Here is a 7,423-nt window from a genome sequence, read left to right as displayed (position 1 = left end):
TGGAATCGTTCATCTTCCGACCTTTTAGCTGATGTTAGCTGCTTGCCTGGACCCAGGTGAAACCAACAGAGAATTATCCAGCCAACACACAGATTCAAGAGAAATAAGAAACTACTGTGACACAGCCATGGACTACTGCAACTGGTACCAGAGGTGTGATGCTGTTATAAGAAGAAAAACATGTAGCTTTGGTTTTGGAATTGTGTAGTAGTTGGAAATTCAAAAGTTATCAAGGAGACCATAGCAGAGCTTGAAAGAGTTGTGAAGAAACTAATGAGGTTAAATAAACAGTGGCACATTATAGGTAGTGACAGAAAACCTGGGAAAAAAAAATCTTGCTTTCACTATCTTGGAAAAAGAAAAAGGAAGAAAACAAAAGAAAAAAAAAAAAGAAAAAAAAGTCTAAACTGCTTATGAACCAGGCTGAGGACTTCCTGGCAGAATAGCAAAGTGCTACTTGTCTCCTTTTAATTTCAAGCAGGAATTTTTGAGTGGGAAAGTAAAATTATTTCTCCTCCTCAGTATCTCCATGAGAACAAAAACACTTCAAAAGAACTGGGTTTCAGTGCAATGATTACATAAGGATGAGACTGTAAGATTCCTTTTTAACACTTCATAAAGAATTTCAGTGTAGTTTTGTGTATCCTCTCAGCTAGATTAAAGGACTTTCAAAAACATTAATATTACTGCTCTAAGTACCCCAGTGGTATTTTCACAATTACCTTCAAGAGGTGGGGATAGGTGTTCAGTCATGTGACCTATACTGGACCCACTCTCACTTTGGCTGGCTCAACAAACACCTCGGCATTTAGCAATTGACCCTTATCACCTGTGCCAACTGTTTCCTAGATTTCACTGCACATTAGACACTCGGAATTCTGAGTCCCAGATACTATTGGTTTCTCATCTATGTAGAAGAAACTGTCTCACATTCTCATAATCACTCTTATTTTTAAGATTTATTTTATTTATTTGAAAGATTTATAGAGAGAGATAGAGTCAGAGAGAGGGAGAGAGAGAGGTCTTCCATATGCTGGTTCACTTCCCAAATGACTGCGAGGCCAGAGCTCAGCAGATCTGAAGCCAGGAGCCAGAATCTTCTGCCACGTCTCCTACACAGAACCTGGGTCCAAGGACTTGGGCCACTTTCTGCTGCTTTCCTAGGCCATAGCAGAGAGCCGGGTCAGAAGTGGAGCAGTCAGGACTCGAACTGGTGCCCATATGGGATGCCGGTGCTGCAGACCGGGTCTTTTATCCACTGCTCCACAGCACCGGCCCCTCATACTCACTGTTTCTGAAATCACAATATTGTGCAGAAATGAACCCATGGCTGAGAATGACAAGGATCCATATCTGAGTCCTCAGTGAGATCCTGAGAAAGCTGAGGCCTTAGCAGAGGTGAACATGCATAATGAACAGAGAATTTTTTCAGAAAAGGAAAATCACTCTCATGAAAAAAATGAATCTCTGAGAGCAAAGGCAGCAGAGCCCTGTCTAGAGAAAATTTACAGGCAATAAAACACTTAATTGTTCTTGGTTTTGTCTTTCCAGTTTTGGGTTGCCATGGAGAGGAAGAATATGAACGGCACTGTGAAAGAGTGGATACTCTCCATGCTAAGATTTAGGAAATGAGTGTTTTCATTCTCCTAATATTCACATGTTAAATTCTAACCTGTGGTGACAGTGTTAGGAGGCAGGCCTTTGGAAGATGATTAGGTAGTCATCAGGGTGGATTGGGCCCCTTAGAAGTGAAGGCATGAGAGCCCTCTTTCTCCCCTGCTACCCCTTCCAGCACTTTCCCCTGCTGTCAGCCACAGCCCCCTTCCTCTTCTCTTCCCTTTTTCCTTCTCTCTCTGACTCCCCTGCCTGGAAAGGAGACCCTCTCACCAGATCTACTGGCTTCTTGATCCATGATTTCATATTCTCAAAAACTATGAAAACAAACATTTGTTATGTAAGTCAGCCTAAATTAGGATAACTTTTGTTTTGTTTTGTTGTTTTGACAGAGTGGACAGTGAGAGAGACAGAGAGAAAGGTCTTCCTTTTCCATTGGTTAACTCAATGGCCGCTGCGGCCGGCGCACCATGCTGATCCGAAGCCAGGAGCCAGGTGCTTCTCCTGGTCTCCCATGGGGTGCAGGGCCCAAGGACTTGGGCCATCCTCCACTGCACTCCCGGGCCACAGCAGAGAGCTGGCCTGGAAGAGGAGCAACCGGGACAGAATCCGGTGCCCCGACCTGGATAGAACCCAGTGTGCCGGTGCCGCAGGCAGAGGATTAGCCTAGTGAGCTGCGGTGGTGCCAGCAGGATAACTTGTTAAAACAACTTGAGCTAAGGAGAACCTTTTGAGGGGTTCAAAGGTCTGAAAAATAAAGCAGAGGCAGATTATTTAGTTCTAGGTGGGTCTCCTGATTGAGTTTTACAATTTCTTCTTTTTAAAAAGGGCTTAAATTTCCATTAATTCAAAGCCTAAGAAAGATGTTATCATTTAAAATGGGTCAGTTAGGATTTCGGATAATAAAACAGGTAAGAATTTTCGATTTGTGAATTAACAACCTTGGTTACAAGTTAAAGGAAAGAAGCATAGGAACTATGAATTATTCTAAGAAAACAGTGAAATCAAACAAAAATGCTTTAGGAAATACCATTTCAAGGAAAGGAACTAAATTAAGGTATCAAAAAATACATATCATTATGGACTTTCCAAGGAGATAAATGTGGAAATGTTCTTCAGGCAATGGTGATTAAATGAGTGTGAAATTTTGTCTCAATTACTGTCAGTTTGGAATCTTTATTTGGCCAGTAAGGCTATAATTATGTGGACAGCATTTTAATTTTATCATTCATTGAATGTTTTATAAAACATTTATTTCACTAAAACCCATTTTCCTAAAATAACTGCATCAAAATGTTTTCAACTTTTCTGGTTTCTTAGACATACTTAAATGTAATTCTGATCTATACATTTTGCAAATTGGTATTATTTTCCACCGATAAGCATTTATGATTATTTGATTGCTGACATACATGGAATACTATATGAAAGTTATATTGTCTTAGATTGAAATAATATTAATTTCATGAGCATATATAAATATACAGTGACATATATATGATGGAAACCATTGTACTGTGCACAGTAGGTTCAGTGAATTTCATTAACTTATCCAAATGGTTATAAATGTAATTTCTCAGCATGAGTGTATCTGTATGGAGAGGATTCAGTGATTACAAGAGTTGACAGTTTAAAATAGGTAGTGAATAATGTGAACCATCATAATGAATTTTAAGTATTCTGATTGTTGTTTTTTAATTTGGATATGAATATAGCCTGACCAAAAAATTTAATTAAGACTGTCACCACAAAATATGTTTTCTTGTTTGTGTTAAAATATGTCATTAGAACAAATAGGTTTTATATGCCTACTGAGCTGATAATTCCCATTGCTAGTTCATTTTTCCCTGTGGCATATTTTTGCGGTTGCTGTTCTGACATTGTTAATAACTTACATGATTGTAATCAAAAGCTTTTTTTGCCATCTACTATACTAAGCTTTTTATTCTTTGTAAGATAGTCAATAAGAAGCTGGCGCCGTGGCTCACTAGGCTAATCCTCCGCCTAGAGGCGCCGGCACACCGGGTTCTAGTCCCAGTTGGGGCGCCAGATTCTGTCCCGGTTGCCCCTCTTCCAGGCCAGCTCTCTGCTGTGGCCAGGGAGTGCAGTGGAGGATGGCCCAGGTGCTTGGGCCCTGCACCCCATGGGAGACCAGGAAAAGCACCTGGCTCCTGGCTCCTGCCATCGGATCAGCATGGCGCGCAGGCCGCAGCGCGCCGGCCGTGGCGGCCATTGGAGGGTGAACCAACGGCAAAGGAAGACCTTTCTCTCTGTCTCTCTCTCTCACTGTCCGCTCTGCCTGTCAAAAAAAATAAAAATAAAAAAATAAAAAATAAAAAGTAAAAAGATAGTCAATAAGAAAACATAGAATGGGAGTCCAATTTTAATAACTTCAGTATTGCTTTACAGAAATTTTACTCTACAGAAGGACAATGTTAACAGGTTCTTGGGTTAAGATACAGTTTCAAACTTTGAAGTACTTTTATTTTGAAATCAAAAGTAACTCTAGGAACATTATTTACAAAAAATCTGCTTAGAACGATAATATTTGTGACATGAAAATAGATGAAAGAATGAAATATGCTATTCAACTGTTCACAGCGCTTTTTATTTTATAAAGATTCTTATTTTTTAAGGATTTATTTATTTGAAAATCAGAGTTACACAGAGAGAGGAGAGGCAGAGAGAGAGAGTTCTTCCATCCACTGGTTCACTTCCCAATTGGCTGCAATGGCTGGAACTGTGCTGATCCGAAGCCAGGAGCCAAGAGCTTCTTCCGGGTCTCCCATGCAGGTGCAGGGGCCCAAGGACTTGGGTCATCTTCTACTGCTATCCCAGGCCATAGCAGAGAGCTGGATCGGAACTGGAGCAGCCGGGACTAGAATCGGCACCCATATGGGATGCTGGTGCTTCAGGCCAGGGCGTTAACACACTGGGCCACAGCGTCGGCCCCAATAAAGATTTTTATTTATTTTACAGAGTTACAGAAAGAGAGAGAGAGAGAGAGAGAGAGAGAGAGAGAAATAGAGAGAGAAAGGTCTTCCTTCCGCTGGTTCATTCCCCAAATGGCCACAATGGCCAGAGCTACACCCATCCAAAACCAGGAGCCAGATTATTCCTGGTCTCCAATGCAGGTGCAGGGGCCCAAGTACTTGGGCCATCCTCCACTGCCCTCCTCGTCCACAGCAGAGATCTGTACTGGAAGAGGAGCAACTGGGACTAGAACCCAGCGCCCATATAGGATGCCGGCGCCCCAGGCAGAGGATTAACCTAGTGCGCCAAGGCGCCAGCCCTGCCCATAGCATTTTATACTTGTAAAAGTGAAAGCCTATGTAACTGTTGAGATTAAATTTTAAAATAATCCTCATTCTTTATTTTATTATCTTGAGTGGATATAAGAATTGAATTAATGGATATTAAAAGTAATCAGTTCTTAAACCAATCTACACTTCAGTTATTTAGAAAAAAAATTATTCATCTATACACATTTTTAAATGAAAATTTCTGTCTCAGTACGTGTTGCTGAATTACTCAGGTACTGGATGAAATTAAAGAAAAACATACTTATGCAGGAGAAATTTTATTGAATAATATGTGAACCACAGTACATGACATAGTTATTATTATTATTCATCCTATAAAGAATCAAAGCTCAAACAAGTATGTGATTTGCTAATGGCACAAGTTTATTAAGTGGCAGAATTGGTTGAAATGATCTCTTGAAATATACAGCATTTCATTTTCCATTTATTATACTACCTGTATTTATTTGGTTTTTATTAAGAGTTTGTTTCTTTCTTAGGACATCTGGGAAGGATTGAAGAAGAAAGCATAATGTTTATCCTCCTGGAGTTGATGTTGGATCAGGAGCTGATAACTAATAAATAAAATAAACAAGATGCATTTATGGAATGTAAGAAAAAGTTTTCTATAAACAAGAGAATGAATAATACTCTACAAGGAAATATTTGAACTGATTATTGAATGATGAGATATAAATTAAGAGAAAAAGAAGAAACAAAAGGCTTAAAATATATGCAGTTGAATTCTCAATAAGAAATAACATAGAAGATGTGATGAAAGTAATTTATTAAAAGATAATGGCTGAAAGATTTCAAAAATTAATTAAAGGTACCTATCTACAAAGTTGGAATAGCCAATGGTCTCCATCATTTAATAGTGCTGGTCTTGTGGTGTAGTTAAAACACCCTCATCCTGAACTGAATTACCCAGGTCTGAGTTCCCCTCAGCTTCTGATTCAGCCTCCTGCTAATGTGCACTCAATGAGGCAGCAGACGTTGACTCAAGTACTTTTTTCCCTGCCACGCAGGTTGGATACCAGCCCTAGCTATTGCAGGCATTTGGGGAGTAAAGCAGTACATGGAAAAATATTTCTCTCTAACTACCTTTCAAATAAATAAAAAATACACATAAATAAACTTCGAAATATATGTGTATATAAATAATGAATAAACAACATGTAAGACTTTCATAATAAGCAAAAATCTTAGAAAAACTGACATTAATATATCCCCTTGGAAACTCATACACATCTATTTATTCTTGATCACTATGATGAATAAGATTATTATGTGAGATTAATTGTATATTTAATTAAAATATAGAATAACTAGGATGTTTATAAGGATAAAGAAAATAGAGATAGTGTCAAAAGCTTAATTCAGTGCTTGTGATTATATTAGAAATACCAATCAACTTTTAGCTCTGGTAAACCCAGGATATTTATGAATGATGTAATTTCTCACAAAATAGAATTGAAGAAATATAAAATGGTATAATTGCATGTATTCTATGTCTTTAAAAATGTAAGCAAAACTTACAACAAAACATATTAAACATTAGTAGAGTCATATTCTTTTTTTAAAAAATACACATTTGCCATAAAAAGGGGTGGGGACTATGTACTGGACCATAAAATAAATCTCAATACATTCTTTAAGGCCCAAACCCAACAAATATGTCTTTGTCCACAAAATAATTTCTTCTGAAATTAAACCCCAAAGGTAGCTAGAACATTTTTATCTTTGGCAAATTAACACACCATTCTATTAAATAAATTATTAACCAAAACACACACACACACACACACACACACACAGACTCTAATTCAGGGACCAGTATTTGGCCTTCCAGTTGACACATCAATTGAGAAGCCTGTGTCCCATATCTGAGTGCTTGGGCTTATGATCATGCTCTGGCTCCTGATTGCAGTTTCCTGAATACACACACCTGGGATGCAGCAATAATGACTCAGGTAGCTGTTTCCCTGCCACCCAAGTAGGAGATCTGGATTGAGTTCCAGATCCTGACTTCAGCTTTGTCCAGCCCCTACCATTGCAGGCATTTGGGAGTGAACAAGCAAAGAATCTCTCTCTCCCGTTCTCTCTCTCCCTCTTCCTCTCAGTAATAAGAGAAAGGAATTTCCTGAATAAGGAAATTATACAATATCAGAGGCAAATATTAGCAAGAAAAGTATAGTTTTAAGTTACTGAAATAAGGTGTATGTTAAGAAGTTGAATAATTTGGGAAAAGAAGAAAATAATGATAGAAACTGAAATTAATGAAATAGAAGTGCACTAAAGATAACCAAACTAAACAAAATATTTTTTTAAAAAAGACAACAGTGTATTGAAAAATCATAAAGACAAAGGTATTGACTATCATAACTTTGATTTAATGTTGAGTTGAAGAGCCAAGGCAGTGTAGTAATAGAAAAAAATGGAAGGATATTATAAAACAGAAAAGGAAAAAATAAAGCTCCCATTTTTCTTGGGACTGTAGAACATGA

The sequence above is a fragment of the Oryctolagus cuniculus genome, chromosome 4, assembly GCF_051225735.1.
Source record: "Oryctolagus cuniculus isolate XC-2025 breed Fujian yellow rabbit chromosome 4, ASM5122573v1, whole genome shotgun sequence".
In the NCBI taxonomy this organism is placed as follows: domain Eukaryota; kingdom Metazoa; phylum Chordata; class Mammalia; order Lagomorpha; family Leporidae; genus Oryctolagus; species Oryctolagus cuniculus.
The sequence above is the reverse complement of the archived record's forward strand: the minus strand, read 5'-3'. Positions refer to the sequence as shown.